The 25,309-nt window shown below is 38.3% G+C and overlaps 1 protein-coding gene across 8 annotated transcripts in view; it reads right to left on the reverse strand.

Moving 5' to 3' along the window:
• Window positions 1-25,309, reverse strand: part of LOC129764724 (protein phosphatase 1 regulatory subunit 16A) — a 639,202-nt gene that overhangs the window by 566,671 nt on the left and 47,222 nt on the right. Inside the window, exon 1 of one of the 8 annotated variants that reach the window (XM_055764139.1) lies at window positions 17,262-18,078. The exons of the other annotated variants lie outside the window; for them this stretch is intronic. The gene's annotated coding sequence lies outside the window, so the exon portion shown is untranslated. Of the gene's footprint in view, window positions 1-17,261; window positions 18,079-25,309 lie in introns of those variants that run through there. 8 annotated transcript variants of the gene reach the window in all.

Below are 25,309 nucleotides of genomic sequence, written 5' to 3' on the forward strand. Positions count from 1 at the left end.
GAAACGTCAATGAAAAAATTATGGAAAGTGGCTCGAAACATGAGAAATCGCTCTTCAACGAATGAAAGCGAAGAATATTCACATCGATGGATTTTTAATTTTGCACGGAAGGTTTGTCCCGATTCCGCTCCCGTGCAGAAAATTGTTCGAGATATACCACAAGATAGGTGCGATCTTGATTCCGAGTTTTCGATGGTAGAATTCTCTCTTGCTCTCCTTTCTTGTAACAATTCTGCTCCAGGAACGGATAGAATTAAGTTCAACTTGTTAAAAAACCTCCCTGATGTGGCGAAACATCGCTTGTTGAATTTATTCAATCGGTTTCTGGAGCATAATATTGTTCCAGATGATTGGAGACAAGTGGGAATTATAGCTATTCAAAAACCCGGAAAACCCGCGTCCGACTTCAATTCGTACCGCCCAATAGCAATGCTGTCTTGTATACGGAAATTGTTGGAGAAAATGATCTTGTTTCGCCTTGATCATTGGGTTGAAACGAATAGCTTACTCTCAGATACACAATATGGGTTCCGCAGGGGCAAGGGGACGAATGATTGTCTTGCGTTGCTTTCTTCAGAAATTCAAATGGCTTACGCCGAAAAAAAACAAATGGCTTCAGTATTCTTGGACATAAAGGGGGCCTTTGATTCTGTTTCAATAGAGGTTTTGTCAGACAAATTACACTCTTGGGGTCTGCCGCCTCTGTTGAATAATATGTTATATAACTTGCTTTGTGAGAAACAGTTGAATTTTTCTCACGGGGATTCGACAGTAAATCGGGTCTCCTACATGGGACTCCCCCAGGGCTCATGTTTAAGCCCCCTTTTGTACAACCTCTATGTAAGCGACATCGACAATTGTCTTACACAAAATTGCAGCCTAAGACAACTTGCAGATGACGGAGTGGTGTCTGTCGTAGGATCAAACGAATCCGACCTGCAAGAACCCTTACAAGATACTTTGAACAATTTTTCAACCTGGGCCATTGGGCTAGGGATCGAATTCTCCACGGAGAAAACAGAGATGGTGGTTTTTTCTAGGAAGCATAGACCAGCAAAACCAAAGCTTCAACTTTTGGGTAAACCGATCACTCATGCTATGTCATTCAAGTATCTTGGGGTCTGGTTCGACTCCAAATGTACTTGGGGGCCCATATTAGGTATCTGAGTAAAAAATGCCAACAAAGAATAAACTTTCTCCGTACAATTACCGGCACATGGTGGGGAGCCCATCCCTAATATCTTATAATGTTGTATCGAACAACTATTCTCTCAGTGATGGAGTATGGCAGTTTCTGTTTTCAATCAGCTGCCAAAACACATCTCATTAAACTCGAGCGAGTTCAGTATCTTTGTCTCCGTATTGCGTTGGGATGTATGCCCTCAACGCATACCATGAGTCTCGAGGTTTTGGCAGGCGTACTCCCACTAAAAGATCGCTTCAATTTATTATCTCGTCGGTTCCTCATCCGGTGTAAGGTTATGAACCCATTGGTGATCGGAAATTTTGAGCAGCTTATCGAGCTAAATTTTCATTCAGGATTCATGAGCTCATATCATGAATTCATCTCCATGCAGGTTGATCCTTCTTCGTATATTCCCAACCGTGTTTGTTTTCCTGACTACATCAATTCCTCTGTACATTTTGATCTGTTCATGAAGGAGAAAATCCATGGAATTCCAGATTATCATCGATCGGGGATCATTCCTACGATCTTCAATGCAAAGTATGGGCGTGTCAATTGTGATAATATGTACTTTACTGATGGGTCCTCTATGAATGAGTCCACAGGATTTGGAGTGTTCAACGAAATTTTTAGCACCTCCTACAGTCTTCAGAATCCTTGCTCTGTGTATATTGCTGAATTGGCAGCAATACATTGGGCGCTGGACAGCGTCGCCTCACGACCTGTTGAACACTATTACATTGTAACGGATAGTCTTAGCTCTGTCGAAGCTATCCGTTCAGTGAGGCCGGAAAAGCACTCGCCGTACTTCCTTGAGAGAATACGAGAAATTTTGAGTGCTTTATCCAGACGCTGTTATGTCATTACCTTTGTCTGGGTCCCTTCACATTGCTCAATTCCGGGTAACGAGAGGGCTGACTCATTGGCAAAGGTAGGTGCAATTGAAGGCGATATTTATCAGCGTCAAATCGCCTTCAATGAATTTTATTCTTTAGTCCGCAAAAATACCATAGTTAACTGGCAACGTAAATGGAACGAAGATGAATTGGGCCGGTGGTTTCACTCGATTATCCCTAAGGTTAGCCTCAAACCATGGTTCAAAAGTCTGGACTTAAGTCGGGACTTTATTCGCACCTTCTCTCGACTCATGTCCAATCACTGTTCGTTAGTCGCGCTACTCTTTCGTTTTAATCTTGCCGATGGCAATATCTGTGCTTGTGGCCAAGGTTACCACGACATCGAACACGTTGTTTGGTCGTGCGAGGAGTATCTTGTTGCCAGATCGAATTTAGAAAACTCTCTTCGGGCTAGAGGAAGGCAGCCCAATGTGCCGGTGAGAGATGTGTTAGCTGGTTTAGACCTTGATTACATGTCCCAAATATATGTCTTCCTGAAAGCTATCAATCTTCGTGTGTGATTGTCCTTATATCCTTCTCCTTTTCCTTTCCCTTCGCGAGAAATCAAATCCCTTCTTACTAACAATAGAATATGGTGAAATGTAAATACATGTTAGATCTAAGATAGGCTTAAGAATTGAGTATGATGAATGTGAGTGCGAATGTGAGTGTGAACATTGTCAACATATCCTTATATCCCATCCTTTTCCTGAAACAAAATGTCACCCTTCTAAACTCGAGCAAGCCGCGAGTAATCGGTTCTCTACTTCATTAACATTAGAATTAATAAAAAATGTTTATATATACTTGTAACTATACAAATAGGAGTCTGGCTCCTTTAAACTTATGTAACTGAGCCTGTAAAAATAAACGATTTAATAAAAAAAAAAAAAAAATACCAAGCAGAGATCCAAAATAGGAAACACGTAGGTAAAGTATCTCCTGACAGTAATGCCATTAACTATAACAAGTATTCATTAAATAAATCCGCTATTACTCAAAACCCGCCTGAATTAAGGGATAACCTAAATTTTCAGTGGGATTCATACCCCAACCACAAATATATTTCATCTGGCCTCAAACAAAACCATAATTTCTCAGAGCAAGATCTAAACTTTCCAGAGATTCAGACCTCTTTCATATGATAAAGAAAACAGTTTTCTCCCATATCTGAATATTAAAACACAAATTGGAAATCTAAAATTTCTTGTCAACACTGGCTCTAATAAAAATTATATTTCACCAGAGCATATTCACCCCACAATGAAAATTAATTGCGTACCTCATCTAATTAAAAACATTTCCGGATCGCATAATATAGACAAATTTAGTGAGCTTAATATTTTCTTCAACTATAAATCACTACCAAGGCAGAAATTTCTTTTATTTCGATTTCTTAATTTTTTGATGGTCTAATCGGATACGAATCTTTAAAATCATTGGGCGCTATCATCGATACCGTATCCAACGAGCTACTAATCGGAAGTTTGAGAATTCCTATGAACAGAAAAACTTTTAACGGAACTGAAACGAACTTTCAGATCAATAATATTCATGGCGGAAAAACACTAATATCGAACAAAACACAAAATTCTTATACTGATCACAATGTTCAAATCGATCCAAGCTTAATTAATACGAAAAATGTTTCATTATTCAACCCGAGTAGTAATCCAGTTATTCTAGAAACTGACTTACACAGCAAAATATATTCAAGCAATCGAACAAATCTCCAAAATAAACATAAACAAGAGCATAATTATAGGAAAGAGCGAATAAATAGAACAGTACATACGGAAATCAATCAAAATCACGCAGAAATTATCGAAAATTTTACTTATACGAAATCCAGAACTCAGAAACCCTCACATAAACTTGACAAAAACAACGGAAGCGATGGAACCGTTGAAAGGTTCCGCTCAACAAGCAACGAAATATCGTTGCAATATATATAAAACATATATATTGCAACAGACACAAATTCGGAAACTTGACAACTAATGAAATGTTTTTAAAATCATCTATATTACATAATACTACAATATTATCTTCCCCAGATTTCGAGCGTCTAGAAGCTCCTTACGATATTAAGGATAGTGAAGAAAAATCATTCAACTTGGCAAAATTATTTTGATATCGAAACGAATGCGATATCAATGTTGTGGTAAAATAAGACAAATCTCAAAGTAAAACAACCATCACAATAAATGCGAACCGAACACATCTAAAATGTTAAATGAACCAAACATTACTTCTACCATAACAATAATCATATTCTTTCCCTTTCCAGGAATTTCTAAAATTCTTTCCGCCCGCTTCTATCAACTATATCCATACAATCCAATGATTCTAGTAGAAATTCTGGCCTACTAATCATAAAAAAGCCCCAGCGATATAAGTCAATAAAATGTGCCTCAAAATCGACTAAAAAAACTCTTCTAGTACCTTATAAAATAAAAATAGAACGGCAAATTTAAAAAAAAAAACATTCATGCTTCAATTCACATTCTATTGCCAAAAATAGAACAAGATCAAAATCACCGAATTGTATAAGATCATAAACTGAAGAAATAATAAAACATCTAGATAACAATAATTTTAGCGAAATCATAAATAGTCTAACAGACTGAAAGTAGTCTTCTGAAAAACAATGAGTAAGTTAGGTTTAAAATTATTCCTATAAGCATGAAACAAAAAGAAGCAGAAAAAGGGCTGATTTTTTTGCCGAATTTGAATTATTAAATTTGACTGAATTATTTAAATTATTTTCAATTGAGTATTCCTAGAGTCGTACAGCATATCTTCCAAACATATAATTAGTTAAACTTCGATTTACCTGACAATTTTTCCCATGAAAAAAATGAATTTCGCAACAAGTAATGTAAAAAAAAATTTTTTTCTAACAAATTTAGATCAAATCTATGAGTTCTCAAATCTAAATTCATCAGCATTTCACGATCATATGGAAATTTTTTGCATTGTATCGATTCTACAATTAGATAGTACGAGTTATTATATATTTTTTGTTAAACCTATACAGGTGAGAAACACAACACTAAAAGTACCCACCACCACTATCATCATACGAAACCAAATGCCTATCGTCACTAAATAATACCGCCACATCAACAGAAACAGAATATGCATTATGAACTGGTCACCGGACTTCACCGAGAATAAAAGCTTCCCTAAGTTATTGAGAGCATTAGAAGCAAATGCACATTCACTAATCTTACGCAATCGACCGAGATTAAAATATTATCAGCTAATTACCGTCAAAAGCGCAGCAACTATAAATTACAAATGCTTTTCATCGTATTTCACAATCGTTCGATCAATTCCAACGAAAGTTCACCAATACGAAACTCCTCACCACTTCATGTGCTTATAATAGAAATTGAGCATTTTCGATCTGAATCAAGGAACGGAAGATCTGATTACAAACAACAGACACTATATAGTAATTCTCATCAGAAAACGCAAATTCCGTATGTATGCATCTTTGAGGTTGTATAGTTTGAGTATACTAACCTTAGTAGCAGTCGTTGTACTGTTACTCCAAACGAGAAACAATGAGATCTATATCAAACCAAACCAAGCACATCTCGTAACAACAAAATATAATACAGCAACGGGACGTTTCAGACCCAGAGAAGGGAGGAGTTATGGATACGTCATCACAATCGACTCATACTGAGGAAAGCCAATAACATTAGAAGGAAGAGTTAATGCATTCTATGCAACACGATTGCAGAAAGCGTGCAACCCAAATCAACATAAACCGAAGATAAGATCAATCCCAACAGCAATAAACCCAATAGCGATAAGGACATCAACGACAATGCAGAATTAGAAATAAACATAAAGGGTGTGTCACATCAAATTGCATCACGGAAAAAACGCTGTAGAAATTTAATTTTTAGGAATTATATCTTCAGCTTTCGCTTATAATCAGATAAGAGTGTATAGATCACGTTGGCCATGCTTCACTGTCAATTTTTCGTAAATTTGGAAAAATGTCGTCGAACGAAAAAGAGCGTCGTGAATTAATCCTGTGCACTCATTTCGAGAATCCGGAGTTGTCACATCGGGACATCGGTAAGATGCTGGGAATCGTCCAATCCACGGTCAGCAGAGTACTAAAACGATACTTCGAGAACCTAACCATCGACCGGAAGGTGAAGAACGGCAAAAATGGATGCTCCGTCAGTGAAAAAGATCACAAGCGCGTAGTTAAGCAGTTTAGACGTGATCCGAGAAGTTCGGTCCGGGATGTCGCCAATAAGCTGAATTTGTCAAGTTCATTCGTCCAGCGGACCAAGCAGCGGGAGGGCCTGCGTACATACAAGGTTCAGAAGGCTCCTAACCGCGACGAAAGGCAAAACATGGTGGGGAAGACGCGAGCCCGGAAGCTGTACACCGAAATGCTGACGAAGCCGCATTGCCTGGTAATGGACGACGAAACCTACTTCAAAGCGGACTTTCGTCAGCTGCCGGGCCTGTTGTTCTTCTCCGCAGAGGACAAATTCAGCGTTCCGGAGGAGATTCGCAAGCAGAAACTATCCAAGTTTGCCAAAAAGTACATGGTGTGGCAAGCGATCTGCTCTTGCGGAAAGCGGAGCGCCCCCTTCGTGATAACCGGCACGGTAAACGGGCAGGTTTACCTTAAGGAGTGCCTACAGAAGCGCTTACTACCACTATTGAAGCAGCACGAGGGCCCGACCATCTTCTGGCCGGATCTCGCTTCGTGCCACTATTCAAAGGACGTGTTGGAGTGGTACGCAGCCAACGGGGTCACCTTCGTGCCAAAGGAAATGAACCCGCCCAACGCGCCGGAGCTTCGCCCAATATTTCTCTATTGGGCGATTATGAAGCAGGCCCTCCGGAAGAACCCAAAAGTTGTCAAATCGGAGGCGGACTTCAAGAGAAAATGGATTTCTGTTAAAAAAAAACTACAACCTGACGTTGTACAGAACCTTATGGACGGGGTAAAGAGGAAGGTGCGAGCATACGGGCTTGGGCTCGAAGTATGAATAAAAAGAAAATGCCAAAAGTTGTTTAATAGTTTTTATTTTACTGTCTAAAAATTTCAAAAGGATCGGTCTACTGGGCGAATTTTTCCAGCGGTTCTTCCGTGATGCAATTTGATGTGACACACCCTTTAGACCGTAGATAGAGGAAACCACCAACAACGATATGAGCGGCGGCGATGAGAATAACTGCAGCAGCATGGCATGAGCACGTTTCTCGCTTGTTTCAAGAATACTAATGAACCAGTCTTAAGTCAGATGTCTTAGAGTTCACATCATTTTGTCCGAAAGGCCGCATAGGGTCTTTTATTTATATATATATATCTTTAGCTTATATATATATATATATATATATATATATATATATATATATATATATATATATATATATATATATATATATATATATATATATATATATATATATATATATATATAGATTATAGTTTATTCTACTTTGAATCATACGAACAAATTACATATAAAATCTTTTTATATTGACTGTAGATTCAAAAATTTTCTCTTGAGTTATTTTACACTCTGAAAGGTATTCCTACATTAATAACTCTGGGGATACATCTATATACACATTGTCCACAATAAAGCAACGTTGTTCCTCAAATTTAATCTCGTTGTAATGTCATAAATTCGTCAGAAAATCTTGTTTCATGAAATTTTCTAGCACTGTTTTGGGAAGCCACGATACAATTGAGGGTAGAGATAAAAAAAAAGTTAAATACAAAGTTTAACTTAATGTACAATATATACAAGTGCAAACCGGAGGACTATCATGACAGAAAAAATAAATATAATGGAAACCATTATATTTATTATTATGTAGAGAGTACAAAAATCAGGAAAAATCAGGATCATTTCAGAAAAATCAGGACAAATTGAGTGTTCGTCAGGATATCAGGGAGGTTGGCATCTCTGGAAATAACCACTCAGAAAAAAAGTATGGATAGGTTATACCCAGAGATGCCAACCTTCCTGATTTTTCAGGATTTCCCAGACTTTTTGACACGTTCCCTGATATCCTAACAAACACTCAATTTTGCCTGATTTTACTGAACTTACTTACTTTTAACTTCATCAGAATAAAAATCATCCATAATAAATATACTGGAATTCATGCCAAAGTTTTACTATTGGGAGTACAAAGAAGTTTCTAGCGTTTTTTTGAAAAGTTCAACGTCTTATTATAAAAAGAAGAGAAATCACAGATTATTCATAGTACTGTCAATCGCTAGCTACAACCTTTTCCCATCTTTCTGATAGCATACGGATTCCACGTTAAAAGAACGGCTGGTCTTCTGAGGCAATCCACACATCGACCCATTTTTTTGTATCATCATAGGAGGAAAATCGCTGCTCAGCCAGGTCATGTGTCATCGACCGGAACAGATGGTAATCGGTAGTTCTCCAGGTAGTTTTTGACACCAATTGCAGCATGGGGCCGAGCGTTGTCATGTTGCAGAATCACCTTGTGGTGTCTATCGGCGTATTGCGACGTTTTGTCCTTCAAGGCTCGGCTCAAACGCATCAATTGTTGTCGGAAACGCTCTCCTGTGATAGTTTCATTTGGTTTGAGTAGCTCATAATAAATGACTCCGAACTGATCCCACCAGATATACAACATAAGCTTGGAACCAAGAATATTCGATTTTGCGATTGATATTGATGACTGGCCGGGCTTAACCCAAGCTTTTTTACGCTTAGGATTGTCGTACCGTATCCACCTTTCGTCAGCTGTCACGATTCGGTGCAGGAAACCTTTTGTTTTCTTTCGCTGAAGCAATTGTTCGCAGGTGAAAAAGCGCCTTTCAATGTCTCTCGGGTTCAACTCATATGGGACCCAATTGCCTTGTTTTTGAATCATTCCGAGTTGCTTTTAACAATGTGAAATTGCTTATTGTGTTACTCCCAACATTTCTGCAAGTTCTCCTTGAGTCTGGCATGGATCTTCATCGAGTAACTTCTCTAATTCTTCATCTTCGAATTTTTTGGTGCACCGGAGCGCTCCTGATCTTCGAGGTCAAAATTACCACTTTTGAATCGGTGAAACCAAGCTCTGCATGTTGGTTCCGACAGAGCATGCTTGCCGTAACTTTCCACAAGAATCAGATGTGTCTCAACTGCTGTCTTCTTTTGTTTGCAGTAATGCAAAAGAATTCCCCGCAAAAACGGCTTTGACTTTGAGGATTCAATACGCACTGATGATCGAGTCAAATGATTGGGACATATTTGTACACCCAATAAAATTCCAAAATTTATGGATCTTGAATCCACAATATTTTTTATGATCTGAATATGTATGTCTGAAATCGGCATCTGGAATTTGACTTCGAATCCATGGTTTTTGGTGTCTGGAATCTAAATCTATAGACTCTGCATCTGTGATTTGGGATCCCGAAATCCCAGTAAGAAATCCCGAAGAAAACTAAATACGCTAAAAAATGGGTGGGTTATATCTATGATATAACCGCAAGGTTGACGTGGGACGTTTGTGTTGATTAAATTATTGATTAAATGAAACAATTTTCGAATTAAATTGAATTGAACATATTTGCTGTGTAAGTGAAGAATTTAAATTAATGACATGTAATGTAAGGCACCTTGATTGTTGGGGGGTGTTGGGGAAACCGTAAATCGGGCCAATCAAAACGAAGCATTAGATAGCGCTTGACATTTTACAGTTTTTCAATTGCCTATCTCAGAAAAAATAACATTTTATCAATGTGATAGATGTGTAGAAATACTTCCTATGAATTGATGCAAAAACCTTTTGATCTATTAACAAATGTTCGAGTTATAAGCATTCGAAATCTTTCATTTTTTCTTGCATGGGGGGTAAAATGAAAACCTTCTGTGTTTGGGTTTTCATTTTACTCCCCATATATTCCGGTTAGACGTAGTCCCCCGACAAGAAACCTGGAATCGGATATCTGCAAACTTAGTTTGGCATCGGGGATTGAAAGCATTGAATATGAATTTTTAAAAATCCAAAAACCTTACTCAGTATTTCACAAGAGCTGTACAATTGTATGTGACATTTGTAATTATATATGCAACCATTCCATGCCAAACCGATATAGGGGTTCTCAGATTTCCGTGGAAAGTGGAAGTTTTGCTTCTAATCGCAAAATATTTACATTTTGAGGTGGTCGGAAAAATCATGTTTTGCCCTTTTTTCCCAAAAATGCCTTTTTTCACAAATTCATAACTTTCAGAATCATATCGTCAGATGATCAACATATCAAAGTAAAGCCAATTAGCTAGTTTCTTTTGGAAAAGTATTACACTAAAAACAACTTGGATTTTGTTTCTGTAATTATTGATTGTATGTTTTTTATACATTCAACAAAAAAATAGAGGGACAGAGTGCGAAGTTGAAATTTTCAGGTGATTTTTGAAATGCTGTAACATCGTCAAAAACCAACGCATCAAGATTCAGTAGATTCAGTTCAATTTTTGATTCAGAATGAATTGTTCACATTCAAGATTCTTAAATTATATCAAAAAATCGAATTCCTAATATTGAATTTCACATTGATATTGAAGTTTGATTCGGATTTCAGATTTTTTTAAATAGATTATAAATTCCATATATGGGTTAAGAAGATAACAATAAGCTACCCTCCTTATTGCTTAGTGACAAATCACGTTTTTACACGGCTTTTCGAATCGACCTTGCTCCGTCATACTCTCCTAAATTTCTCGTGAGACGATAACGCAAACGGAACAAAATTTAGCATGTGAAGGTTTTAGATGGCACGAAGTGTTAATATGGTGATTCGACACTCCTTCCTCCCTCTCTAAAGGAAGGGGGGGGGGGGTTAGCATAACTCCAGAACTAATCGAGAAAATTGATCAAATTTGGTATATGTAGGTTTAAGGAGTAATAATTGTTTCTATGGTGGTTTGACACAACTACCCCCTCTCTAAGGGGAAGGGGGCTGCCATACAAATGAAACACAAATTTCTGCATAACTCGAGAGTTAGTCAAGTAAAATTTTAAGATGTGAGGGTTTTTGGGTACGAGAAATGGTTCTATGATGGTATGACACCCTCCCTCCTCTGGAATGGAAAGGGGGTCCCATGAAAATATTACACATATTTGAACCAAACATGATAACTTTTTGGAAAACTATGAAGGAAAAAGGGAAAATTCTTGCTTGGGTAGTCTGTACAATTCGTAGTTACTCTCCGTTATTGACGTGATGGTTCACGTCACCAAATTGCACAGAGAACACACAGAATGACGCTTGGGATTAGGAAATCCTGCTCGTTATGCAATTTTCGGTGATTCGAGCTTTAAATGGTCAATAACGACGCCGGCCACGTCCTTACAGTCACCAGGAGAAGGAAAGGAATGTTAGTATGACAAGGCCAGAACGGTCGCCTCTATAGCGTGGTTCCCAAGCGAATATCATGAAAGGGATAGTGGTTAGTAAGAATAGGTATGAATCAGGATTCACTGAGGTAAGTGATGTGATTATGTAAACGGCACCATCGACCATTCGGAGAAACAAAATTCTGAAAATCCTATATGTTACAACATGCGACAGAGATAATCTTTAGGTATCCTGAGAAGGAAAATCTGACATAATTAATTGAACTGGAATACTTTATCGAACGCATTTTTTTCTAATCGCCAGTCGGCGGACATTTAAGTGTGGGAAACCTGAGAAGGTAACCAAGATAACTCCTCTGAAATCAATTGATCTTTCAATATATTCAATTATTCATCACGGATACGCCATCCCAAATCTCATCGCAACGGCGGAGAGTTTTTTTTTTTGGGAAACCCGAGAAGGTAGCCTAGATGACTCGTCTGAAATCAATCGGACTGAGAATAGAATTCCAATCGCAACGGCTGAGAGTAATTTTTGGAAACGATAAATTTCATTAATCATCGTTATCGAACTGCAATCCCGAAGACAGGAAGGAATTGAAGAATTGGAAATTTATGAGTTAAACAATAAAAGAATCAATTATTTAACAAATTTAAAATTGAAAAAAAAAATTTAAAAACCATTAAATAATTGCAATAATGTGTGTATGAGAAAAGAAATAACGCCTAACCTCTCAATAGGATCCTTCCGTCTTGATCGACTCTATTCATCGACATTCTCTGCCGTTAATAACTCAGCTGTAAAACCATTTCCTGATGTGTTCGACGATTCAGGAAGAGAACCTTGTTCATCAAACTATCTGTCGCAAAATCTGTCTACAAGGCAGTAGTTGTCTAAAGAGAATGCCGATGAAGAGAATCGATCGAAACAGACAGGTCCCACTGAAAAATCAAGCATGAAATCCTATCTGATTCCACTGCACGCTCTACCCAATATATCACTAATAACATTAGAAGTACCAAGAATCTTATAATAAAAGGTAATTTTAGCAATAAAACGTGAATGTTTGAAGGTATTGATAGAGGAACTGGTACAAATTTGGTACCCACCCGGATCTCCGGCGGTAATAAGCGCACTCTGGTGGGAATAAATAAAAGTGTAAAAGTGTAGTAAAGGGTGTGTCACATCAAATTGCATCACGGAAAAAACGCTGTAGAAATTCGCCCAGTAGACCGAGACAGTAAAATAGAAACTATTAAACAACTTTTGGCATTTTCTTTTTATTCATACTTCGAGCCCAAGCCCATATGCTCGCACCTTCCTCTTTACCCCGTCCATAAGGTTCTGTACAACGTCAGGTTGTTGTTTTTTTTTTTTTTTTTGAACAGAAATCCATTTTCTTTTGAAGTCCACCTCCGATTTGACAACTTTTGGGTTCTTCCGGAGGTCCTGCTTCATAATCGCCCAATATTTCTCTATTGGGCGAAGCTCCGGCGCGTTGGGTGGGTTCATTTCCTTTGGCACGAAGGTGACCCCGTTGGCTTCGTACCCCTCCAACACGTCCTTTGAATAGTGGCACGAAGCGAGATCCGGCCAGAAGATGGTCGGGCCCTCGTGCTGCTTCAATAGTGGTAGTAAGCGCTTCTGTAGGCACTCCTTAAGGTAAACCTGCCCGTTTACCGTGCCGGTCATCACGAAGGGGGCGCTCCGCTTTCCGCAAGAGCAGATCGCTTGCCACACCATGTACTTTTTGGCAAACTTGGATAGTTTCTGCTTGCGAATCTCCTCCGGAACGCTGAATTTGTCCTCTGCGGAGAAGAACAACAGGTCCGGCAGCTGACGAAAGTCCGCTTTGACGTAGGTTTCGTCGTCCATTACCAGGCAATGCGGCTTCGTCAGCATTTCGGTGTACAGCTTCCGGGCTCGCGTCTTCCCCACCATGTTTTGCCTTTCGTCGCGGTTAGGAGCCTTCTGAACCTTGTATGTACGCAGGCCCTCCCGCTGCTTGGTCCGCTGGACGAATGAACTTGACAAATTCAGCTTATTGGCGACATCCCGGACCGAACTTCTCGGATCACGTCTAAACTGCTTAACTACGCGCTTGTGATCTTTTTCACTGACGGAGCATCCATTTTTGCCGTTCTTCACCTTCCGGTCGATGGTTAGGTTCTCGAAGTATCGTTTTAGTACTCTGCTGACCGTGGATTAGACGATTCCCAGCATCTTACCGATGTCCCGATGTGACAACTCCGGATTCTCGAAATGAGTGCACAGGATTAATTCACGACGCTCTTTTTCGTTCGACATTTTTCCAAATTTACGAAAAATTGACAGTGAAGCATGGCCAACGTGATCTATACACTCTTATCTGATTATAAGCGAAAGCTGAAGATATAATTCCTAAAAATTAAATTTCTACAGCGTTTTTTCCGTGATGTGACACACCCTTTAATGTAGTAACAAACGGCAGGTGCCAAAAGCCCAAAATATCTGTATTTAAAAAAAAAATCAAGTTTTGTTGTTTTTGAAATCTCGAAAATTGTTCATGTGCGTCTTTTGAAAAATCATTAAAAATCGAATAGTGAGCCGACTTTCAATATTGAAGCTGATTTGGATCAAGAAATTGATATTCTTCAACGAATTCGAGTAAGTGTATCGAGATTTTAATCACAAATTTCATAGATTTCATTACAAAGTGAAAATTCGGTATGCGGGTAATTTGGCACCCCAATGTAAACATAGTGTTAATGATACACTAAGCTAAGTATTGCATGCCCTTGCAGCAACTACGCTTGCGACTTTTGTGAAGGCTTTTGATTCGTTTTACTTTTTTAGTTAGAAATAAATCGAGATGAAATTTGTTCATTTTTTCTTGAAAAAATAGTTTTTTGTTCCTCTTTGTTTTTTTAATTGCATGCTTTTTCGTCAAAGTTGAGTTAATTTTCGTAAGATAGTGTACTTCACTTCTATTTTGTATGAAAATGTCAAAAAATACATTTTTCAGTGTTTTCAGGACGATTCTTTTAGTTTGAAAAAATAAAATAATGGGGTGCCAAATTTATACCCAGGCATCTCGGGTACTCGAATTTGAGTTGTTTCACATCTACGCTCAAAGTTCCGAGTCCAATCAAGATTTTTGAAATCGGTTTGCGGGGAAATGTCCACAATAGATCCCTTCATAAGCTGACGTAATATGAAGAAATTCCGAGCATTGGCCAAGAGCTAAATCTAAAAAAACAAAATGGGGTACCAAATATGTACCAGTAAAATAATTTTGGGCGAGACGAAGTTTGCCAGGTAAGCTAGTGGATAATAAAAATATTCTTTGTGTTATGTTTTTCGGGGCTTGAAAAACTCCCAAAATTCGTGCCTCTACACTAGAATACCCTCTTAAGGCGATGTGTAGCTGAGGGTGATCATCTTGCTAAGGATGATCGAATGTTAAAGTACAAAAGAAAAAGGAAAACACTAGATGTGACTTTTACAAAATTAGGAAAAATACAGGGTTTTTCATTTCGGGCTTCCGAAAGTATACAGCCCTGCGCTGACAACCGTTTGACATAGCTGTCAACCAAAGCGTCATATCGTTAGTTGAATGTCTGCCATTTTACAATATGGATCGTTTTAGCATCGCACAACGTGTTAATTTTGTTAAATTATACTATAAAAATGATGAAAAACCGGCAAATGTTTTTCGAGCATTACGGACGGATTTTGGTCGTCATGGACGGACTACAGAGCACACAATCGCTAATGTAGTGCGTAAATTCGAACAAACTGGATCCGTAGCGGATATTGTGAAACCTGTGCATCATCGTAATGTGCGTTCGGCCGAAAATATTACTGCTGTTGCTGGCAGTGTGAAGGATGACCCGAATGTTTCGATTCCACGGCGTGCTCAGCAATTGGGCTTGTCAAACACATCATTGTGGCGAATTTTGCATTTGGACTTGCACCTACATCCATATAAAGTACAACTGGTACAAAAATTAGAGCGTGGTGACCATGGAATGCGTCGGGCATACGTCGATTGGGTGAACGAACAACAGCAGCAAAATGCTGAATTTTCGCATCAAATTTTCTTCAGCGATGAGGCACATTTCGAGCTCGGTGGCTATGTGAACACCCAAAATTTCCGTATATGGGGCTCAGAAAATCCACACGTGATTGTTGAGAGGCCATTGCATCCGCCAAAGGTCACTGTTTGGTGCGCATTATGGTCTGGTGGAGTCATCGGACCGTATTTCTTTGAAAATGAAGACGGCGAAACGGTAACTGTGAAAGGTGAGCGCTATGGCCGCAGGGTAACTGATTTTTTTTGCCACAAATTGAAGATATGGATACGGATGACATGTGGTTTCAGCAGGACGGCGCCACGTGCCACACAACACGACCGAACATGGCCATATTGCGAACGAAATTTGAGGGACGCATAATTTCGCGTTTTGGTGATGCCAATTGGCCGTCCAGATCGTGCGATTTGAACCCGCTAGACTTTTTTTTGTGGGGTTATGCGAAAGACCGTGTCTATGCCAACTCTCCGCAAACTCTTGAACATTTGAAAGACAACATTCGTGAAGTTATGACCGAGATACCGCCCCATATGTGCCGAAAAGTCATCGAAAATTACCTGTTCCGGATTAAGGTGTGCGAGGAAGCCCTAGGTGGACATTTGAATGATGTTGTATTTCACACATAATGGCATAAACCAAACTTTAATTTGAAATAAAAGTTTCATCGAAATTCGAATTCTAAGTGTGTTTTATTCAAATTTACTTTCGGAATTTTAAGTTGGAAAACCCTGTATATATAGATATTAAGCACGTTTCATCTGTAGGATTTTGAAATTGCTTACAAAAGTTTTTTCAAAAACGGAGATTTGATCTTATTTTCCCGAAACAACACAATGTATTTTGCAGAATTCATCCTGATTGAAATCATGGGGATATGTGCCTTACATGACGCGAAAATCCGCTCCAAACCATTGGAGTTTCACCCCCTAAAATTTCAGTGCTCAGTTTGAAGAAAAAACGGTTAAGAATTAAAACAAAAACTTTCGAAAGTCAATGGATCAAGGTCAAGTTGCGACCTAGCGTTTCGCTGAACCGGGGACATGTTGCTAATTGGAGTGATCATCTAATGGAGTTTGCACTTTGTACTCTAAGTCTAAGCGCACCTAATGGTTCGAATGAAAATAACTAAAACAAAAAATAACTGAAACAATCTACTTTACTGCCAAAGGTTAAGGCAAAATAGCAAAAGAGAATTGCCACAAATGCCATTCCTCATTCTGCTAATCTGCCTAAAAAGCAAGTACATTTTTGTATGATCAAAAGCAAATTGCATCATATACTGTGCATATGTTCTCGTCAGCCTCACACGTAGTTCAGTTTAGGCACGTTCCTCAATGTATTTCAGAAATTTTAATACTCAATTAGTCGGGGCGAACAGAATTGGAGAAGCGTTTCTCCCCCCAGAGGGGGTTCAGAATACGATGATTTTTCGTTCCTGAGCAACATCGACTTTTTCTCTGACTCGGTACCAAGAATCAGTTGATTGTAATCCGCGAGGGAATTCTCTTCCAGGAAGGCCGAAAGGCTGACTGCTTTTGCATCAATGCGTCTGCTATTTGGGCAGTTGATGAGTGATGGCGAGAATTCGGCGCAATTTCATCCGTCAATGAATCTCTTAATAGAGCGAGAAAAGGTTTGATTGATAGTGTCCACTGTGAGACATCAGACATCATCATTTTTCTCATCGTCAATCAAACAATAGGTGTGAAAGGAAAAATTACCTTTTATTTATATTCCACCTGACACTTTCGGAGCGGATGTTCACAGTTCAGTGAAGAGGACACAGCAATCTATTCCTCAAAACTCAGCGACCACGACAAAGGAAGTAACAGCTGATCAAATCCATATTTTTTTTTTTTATTTTGTTCTTCCTAGCGGCTGGTTCCAATCACGACACTCCCCAACATTTGCTGAAGCGGTTTCCGTTTTAACCTTTCCAATCGGACGATTTTTTTTCCACACGAAGTCGACGCAAAATTGAAGGTGTTGCTCAATCACACATATTAGTTATTTATGTAATTCCCCAAAATGTTGGCATTTATTTAACCGACCCCTTCGTGACTATTCAGAAAAACAAACAACGGCCCAACCGCTGTCCTCGCTTTCCAAAACAATCATCAATCATCGCGCCGTAGCGCACAACGTTTCCACCAGCCCCCACTCACGCACCAACAAAGTTTGAGACGGATTCAATGAATGCATGAATGAATCAACCGCGATGAAGATCGAGCGCCAAATGCCCAAAAAAGCCCGTCACGCGTGTCCGCTATGTCAAGGCTAAGCACACCGGATGTGGCCACGGTTCTGTGGTTCTGATGATGCAGCATACACGTACACACAACACAACATAAGCAGCATGCACCGTTGCGGATCTAGGTCCCCCCCAACAACTGACCATCCATCAGCCTAACAGACCGACCGACAGACCAACCGGATACGCTCGGTTAAATCGCGCGCGAGAGGCTGCCTCCCAAAATCAACGCCTACACAACAGCGGTGATCCGACCGACCAGTACCAACACATCCGAACGATACAATTTCTCGTCGACAACTGACTGACTAGCAGACTCGCGACTTGCAGCAGACAGACAACACAACAGGCTAACAGAACCGTTGCCAGTTTGGCTCCTTTCGCTTCATTTCGCCGAATGCATTTCGCTGGTTGAACGCTATGAACCCGCCGCAATCTCTCCGTCTCCGGCGTGCGAAACGCCGACACACCGAGCAAAAAGGTAAATAATATTCCGAAGTGCATTACACAAACAAAGTACAGAGAGTGAGAGAGTGAGAGAAACAGATCAATCGTGAGATCACGTCTCAGTGTTGTTCCAGACGGTGCTGAGCTGACGTTCAAGTGTGCGAGTGTGCGTGGTGTGCTCTCATACTCACCAGCACCACCATCGACTGAGATGAGGGAGAGTTTTCCGAATTCCGGCGTGTCTGATGGCTGATGATGATGCTGTGGCGGCGAATTGTGTGCATTTTCTAAACTTGGGAAAAGCGCTCGGAAAAGCGGTACAGAGAGAGGGAATGAAACAAAGTAAAATGGGGTTCTCGCGAAGCAAAGTACCGAGAGAAAGTTGTCTCTGCGATGGGTGAAAGATGAACAGTTCCTATAAATGCTGTGCATTCAATTTCAATAGAAAATTCAAAGAAGTGAGTTGTCTCGTTTTTCGTATCGTATTAGTTATGTTCGATCATTTCATGAACACTGCATATAATAAACACTTTATATCTAAACTAGCTGACCCGGCTAACTTCATCCCGCCCAGAACTCTTCATTGATTGGTTTTCTAATTGACCCTTTACAATTTTCTTTTACCGAGCAATTCCACGCCAAATCGTCCGGCCGCTGACCCGACCCTCCGTGTTTTTAAAGCTTGGCACTTGTGATGGAAGCTACCCAAAATCACAATTTTCATTATAATATGACCAATTTAAATTACCACTGTCAAAATCGTTGATCTTTCTTTCAAAAAATCGTTACTCAAAATCCAGATGTCTGATTAAAATATGATGCTTGACCAAGTTGTTGGAAGATCAATTGGCTATTTAGAAAAACTAACATTTAAAATACACTGTTCAAAAATCTTACTAAAAAATAAAATTTAATATTATAAACTTGTATGAAAACTTGTAAATATGAAATGTCGATACTTTGTGAAACCGTTACCATTTAGGAAAAGTAATATAAAAAATAGAATCTGCATGCGATTCAACATGGAAAGCTATATATAACGTTTAACGTTAGATCTAACCGTTCTCAAGATATAACCAATTTGAACTAATAGAAATCATGTTTTTTTCCTAAATCATTCATTTATGTTTTCAATTGATAAAAATTAATAAAATTTATTTACAGGTTAAACTACCATGTTCGTACTGATGATGATTTTTTTTTGTTTTGTTTATGTATATTGTAAAAAAAAAAGTAATAAGCGTTGTCTACGAGAGTTGGAGCCTCGCGCGCGTTTGGTCGGCCTGGACTATGTTAATGGAACACTGGCAGAACACTGATATATAATGAAATTTTTATGTGGGTCTGAAGTGGAAACTGGAATGGGGATAGCTCATTCAGAATTGTCGTAAACTATCTTATCATAAGATGGTTATATCGAGTATTTGTGAATGTGGCAGATCTCTATCATGTTCTAAGTAGACACTTTTAGATATTGGGTTCGATTCCCAATCTTTCAAGGATCTTCCCGGGTTGGAAATTTTCTTGACATGCCTTAAAAAACCTTTGGGTCTGAAGTTGGGATTATCATTATGATAATGTCGATAAGGATAGGACCATTGTTTTTCTTTTAAAGTTTTTGCCTATTTATGATGTTCGATTAATAGAAATTCATGCCTGCAACAGAGTCAGTTCGCTGTTTTGTTTTATAATACTGATATCTTAATTTGGTTAAATATAAATATTATCTATTAGATAAATCGGCCAGTTCAAACCTTTGTAGGGGTATGAGGTGGGTCATCATCATCATATACTGCTATAAAAAGTGTTTCGATGACTGGATCGTTCATTGGTGAATTGCTTCAGAAGGGGCCTATTTTATATACATATATTTATACATATACAGGGTGGGCCATTTAAAGTGGAAGCATCTGGCAACCCCATAACTTTTGACAGAGATGTCAGATTAACAAATGTCATACCGCGTTGGAAGCGTCATTTCAGTACAATTTTAACCATGGAACAATACACACCTAAACAACGCGTTGAAATTGTTCAGCTGTACATTCAAAATAACTTCTCAATTGTGTTAACTCAACGTGCGTGGAAAAATAAAAATAAAGTTAAAACATCGCCTGGAGACAACACTATACGTCGATTATATGCCAAATTTATATCGTCTGGTAGTGTTGGTAATGCCAGTCATCTGTCCAGACAACGACCAAGACGTTTCGACGAGAATATTGATGCCGTTCGAGCCAGTATTGCAGAGACTCCATCGACATCAGGTCGCCATCGTTCGCAAGAGTTAGGCATCTTTTTATTGCCATTTGGTCGTGAAAAAGAATTGGACAATTACTGGTTCCAACAGGACGGCGCTACATGCCATACAGCGGCTGCCACGACCAAATTATTGCGCAAAATGTTCCCCGGAAGATTAATATCGAAAAACGGCGATTATGACTGGCCACCGAGATCACCTGATTTGACACCTCCTGACTTTTTGTTATGGGGATATTTAAAATCCAAGGTATACACTGGCAAACCAAGGACCCTGGCTGCGCTGAAAGACAATATCCGACAAGAAATTGCTGCCATATCGGCCGAAACATTGGGCAAAGTGATGGAAAATGCCGAAAAAAGTGCACATTTTGCGGTCAAGGCCAGAGGCGGTCATTTACGAGATATCATAATAAAAAAGTAGTTAGAACAAATCTCCTTGGACCAAAATAAATGAATTTCAAAAAAAAAAATTAAAATTCCACTTCTTTACTTTGCTATTGCAAAACAAATCCTTCCACTTTAAATGGCCCACCCTGTATTTGCATCTGTTTACTTCCCCCCTGATCGTGCTCAACTTAGTTGTTATGAGAAATTCTTTGAAGTTGCTGAAAATATTTTATCTTCCTTTGCACCAGAATCAAAAATCCATATATACGGAGATTTCAATCAACGAAATGCGGACTTTATCACTGATTCTGAAAATGAATTTATCTTGCTTCCAGTTGTTGGTGATAATAAGACTCTGCAATTTATTTTTGATAAAATAGCCGGTCTTGGGTTGAATCAAATAAACAATGTTCAGAATCGACAGAAATGCTTCTTGGATTTCTTGTTGACAAATATGACCGAAGATTTTTGTGTGACCGAATCATTAACTCCACTTTGGAAAAATGAAGCTTTCCACACAGCTATCGAATATTCTATATTTATAGATAACACTCAAAAACCATTTGATTATGAATTTGAGGAGGTCTCTGATTACACTAAAGCAAATTACCAATCAAAGATTAGGTGTAAGCTTAACTATATCAACTGGCAGGATTTATTTAGAAATGTGGAAAACATTGAAGTAGCAGTGACGACTGTTCAAATATCAGAAAATGCTGAGACTGACATTCCGCCATTTTACTAACATTATTTTCATTATAAAAAAATGGTTTTATCTCGGGAACGGTTAGTTCTAAGATAAAACGTTATATATATTTTTTCATGTTGAATCGCATGTAGATTCTATTTTTCATATTACTTTCCTTAAATAGTTACGATTTATAAATATACAAAAAAAAAACGAGGGGGGGGCGTTTGTCTTGGGATATAAGAGTTTTTAATATTAAATTCAATTTTCGAGTGAAAATTTTCAACAGTGTATTCTTAATGTTATTTTTCCTTTATAGCTAATTGATTTTCCAACAACTTTCTCAAACATCATATTTCAATTAGACATCTGGATTTTGAGTTACGATTTTTTGGAAGAAAGATCAATGATTTCAAACACGCCCTTTTAAAAAATCAGTCGTAATTTAAATCGGTCATTCAATAATGAAAATTGAGATTTTTTGGTAGTTTGTGCCAAGTTTCAAAAAAAATTCGAGGAGGGTCGAATCAGCAGCCGGTCGATTTGGCGTGGATTTGCTCTATATACAATTTTAGACTCGATTATATACAGATTTTTTTTTTATGTTTCATATATGACTTACTAGCTGACCCGGCAAACTTCGTCCCACCAAAAATTGATTTTTTTGTTATCAATACCTTCAAACATTCACGTTTTCTTACTTAGAACAAGTTCAAGGGTCCAATCGCAGAACTGTTCATTGATTGATCTTCGGCGATACTTTTTTATTGATATAGATAGAAGAAAATATAGGAGTGCGTTTCATCACATTAAAATTCATTTCCAGTTTCGAACAAATATCAATTTCGCTAGCGCAAACATCAAATGGACTAACAGCACTTGTCACTATGTAATTGTAGAACATATAGGAACTTAATTTTCCAAATTTTTCCTTTTACCTTCAAAGTTTTCCGAAAATTTTAAATTTTCTCATGTTTGGTTGGAATATTTTTGGTTGAAATATGTGTAATATTTTTATGAAACCATTCCAGAGGAGGGAGGGGTGTGATACCATCATAGAAACATTTCTCATACCCAAAAACCCTCACATACCGAATTGTGCTTGATTAGTTCTCGAGTTATGCGGAAGTTTGTGTTTGTGTGCCCCCTGTAACTTGTGTTTCATTTGTATGGCAGCCCCCCCTTAGAGAGGGGGGTGGAGTGTTTAACCACCATAGAAACATTTATTGTACCCTAAAATCTCCATATACCTAATTTGGTTCCATTTGCTTGATTAGTTCTCGAGTTATGCAGAAATTTGTGTTTCATTTCTATGGCAGTACCTAATGTTTCTTTCCCCCTAAAACCTCCACATGTATTCCATGGAAACATCTCGTGTCCCCTAAAACATTCGCATGACAAATTTGGCTCCATTTGGTTGATTAGTTTTCGAATTATGCAGAAATTTGTCTTTTGTTTGTATGGCAGCTCCCCCTTAGAGAGGGGGGTGGATTGTCTAACCACCGTAAAAACATCTATTGCATCCCAAAACCTCCATATGGCTAATTTGGTGTCATTTGCTTGATTAATTCTTGAGTAATGCAGACATTTGTGTTTCATTTGTATGGCAGCCCCCCCTTAAAGAGGGGGGTGGAGAGTCTAACCACCATAGAAACATTTGTTGCACCCTAAAACCTTCACATGCCAAATTTGGTTTCTTTTGCTTGATTAATTCTCGAGTAATGCAGAAATTTGTGTTTCATTTGTATGGCATCTCTCCCTAAGAGAGGGGGAGGAGTATCCAACCACCGTAAAAACATTTATTGCACCCTTAAACCTCCAAATGCCAAATTTGGTTTCATTTGCTTGATTAATTCTCGAGTAATGCAGAAATTTGTGTTTCATTTGTATGGTATGGATATAAAGACCGATATAGTGGTTCTCAGGTTTTCGTGGTAAATTTGTTTTAGGGTGGTCCAAAAAATAAAAAAAAAATCACCCTTTCTCCAAAAATTCCTTTTTTTTTTTTAAATTCATAACTTTTCCACTACTTGACCGATTTAGACAATCAACATATCAAATTGAAGTCAAAGAAATAGTCTTTTTTGGAAAAATTCCACACTTCCTAAGAAATTTAATTTTGTTTCCGTAATTATTGATTGTATTTGTTTTTCATAGTTTACATGGTCTCGGGACCAAGGGCGCCATATTTTTTTTTAATATTTTTTCATGAAAACTGATTTTTTTTTCGCACAACATATCCGAATATCAGAGTGGTGTTGGTTTTCGTTTTTAAGTTATGATTTTTTAAAGTTAACATGTTTTCAGTTTTCGTTCAAGCGACTAGACTACATCTATGCGACTCGAATCCAATTTTTACGCATGTATTTTTTCAAAGAAGACCAACTTATTGCCTTCAAATTGATATATCCTCTGATCGTCTGAATCGGCCTAGTAGTTCAAAAGTAATGATTTTTTGAAAACCATCGGTTTATTTTGAAAAATCATGACTAAAGGACGTACTATATATATATATATATATATATATATATATATATATATATATATATATATATATATATATATATATATATATATATATATATATATATATATATATATATATATATATATATATGTTACCGTCAATTCCAAACGGCAACACCAGCCATGCACCAGCTCGAACAACCTAAACAGCGGCATCATCACTTTTGGCCAAACGTCCCATCTTCACTGAAATAACATATTCAACGTAGACACCACAACACGAATCAGCATAACAGGCAACGGTACGCAACTCGAGAATGTAGGTATCAAATTCCCTTCGGCTCATTGAGTAGGCATAAATCATAAGTCATGTAAACTGGAAGCGATAATAAAGTTAGTCTTAATCTTACAGTGAACAAGTGTAGTTCTTTTTTAAAAACGCTCTCCTTTAATTTAAAAACGTAAGTGGCGCAGTCGTGCGGATTGCGGTTTTAGTTAGAAGTTCGCGTGTGTGACCGAATCGACGGCTTATCGATTGTAGTGGCACCCCAAGGACAACTAACAAAACCAAGCGATCAGAACCAGCGAAGGAATATCGCAAAAATTAAGGTAAGCAAAAAGAGACTAGGTATAGTGATTTAATATTTAGTGATTTAATAACGAATAAAAAGGTGATTTTTTTTATAACCGGTACCAAGTGAAAAACTTTATAAAAAGATATTTTAATTTCCTAGAGACTAGGTGTAGTGATTTAATATTTAGTGATTTAATAACGAATAAAAAGGTGAATTTTTATAACCGGTACCAAGTAAAATACTTTTTTAAACAAGGAAATTTTAATTTCCAAAATTAAGCGATTTAGGAATTTCAATCGAGGCCGAGACATGGCAGAGAACCAGCTCGAACTTCTCCAAGCGAGTTTGGAACAACTGGCCAGCCGTCTGGCCGAGAAGGATGAGCAGATCGCTCAATTACAAATCCAAGCAGCGCAAGGTGAGCGAAATGCTCAATCACTTGCCGCCCAACTGGCTGCCAACAGGCAAGCGAACCCTGTGCAGGTGATTCAAGTGCCGGAGCAAAGAACGGAATCGATACTAAAATCGTTACAGACGCCCCAAATTATTCGGGATCTTCCGTGTTTCGACGGAAACCCGTTAAAATTAAACTCATTTTTAAAGGGGATTGATAATATAATCCCTCTGCTGAATGAGGCACAGAATACTAACGTCTATAGAGTGTGGATTCAAGCGATCCGCACAAAAGTAATT

This window comes from Toxorhynchites rutilus, chromosome 2, assembly GCF_029784135.1.
Source record: "Toxorhynchites rutilus septentrionalis strain SRP chromosome 2, ASM2978413v1, whole genome shotgun sequence".
Taxonomy (NCBI): Eukaryota; Metazoa; Arthropoda; class Insecta; order Diptera; family Culicidae; genus Toxorhynchites; species Toxorhynchites rutilus.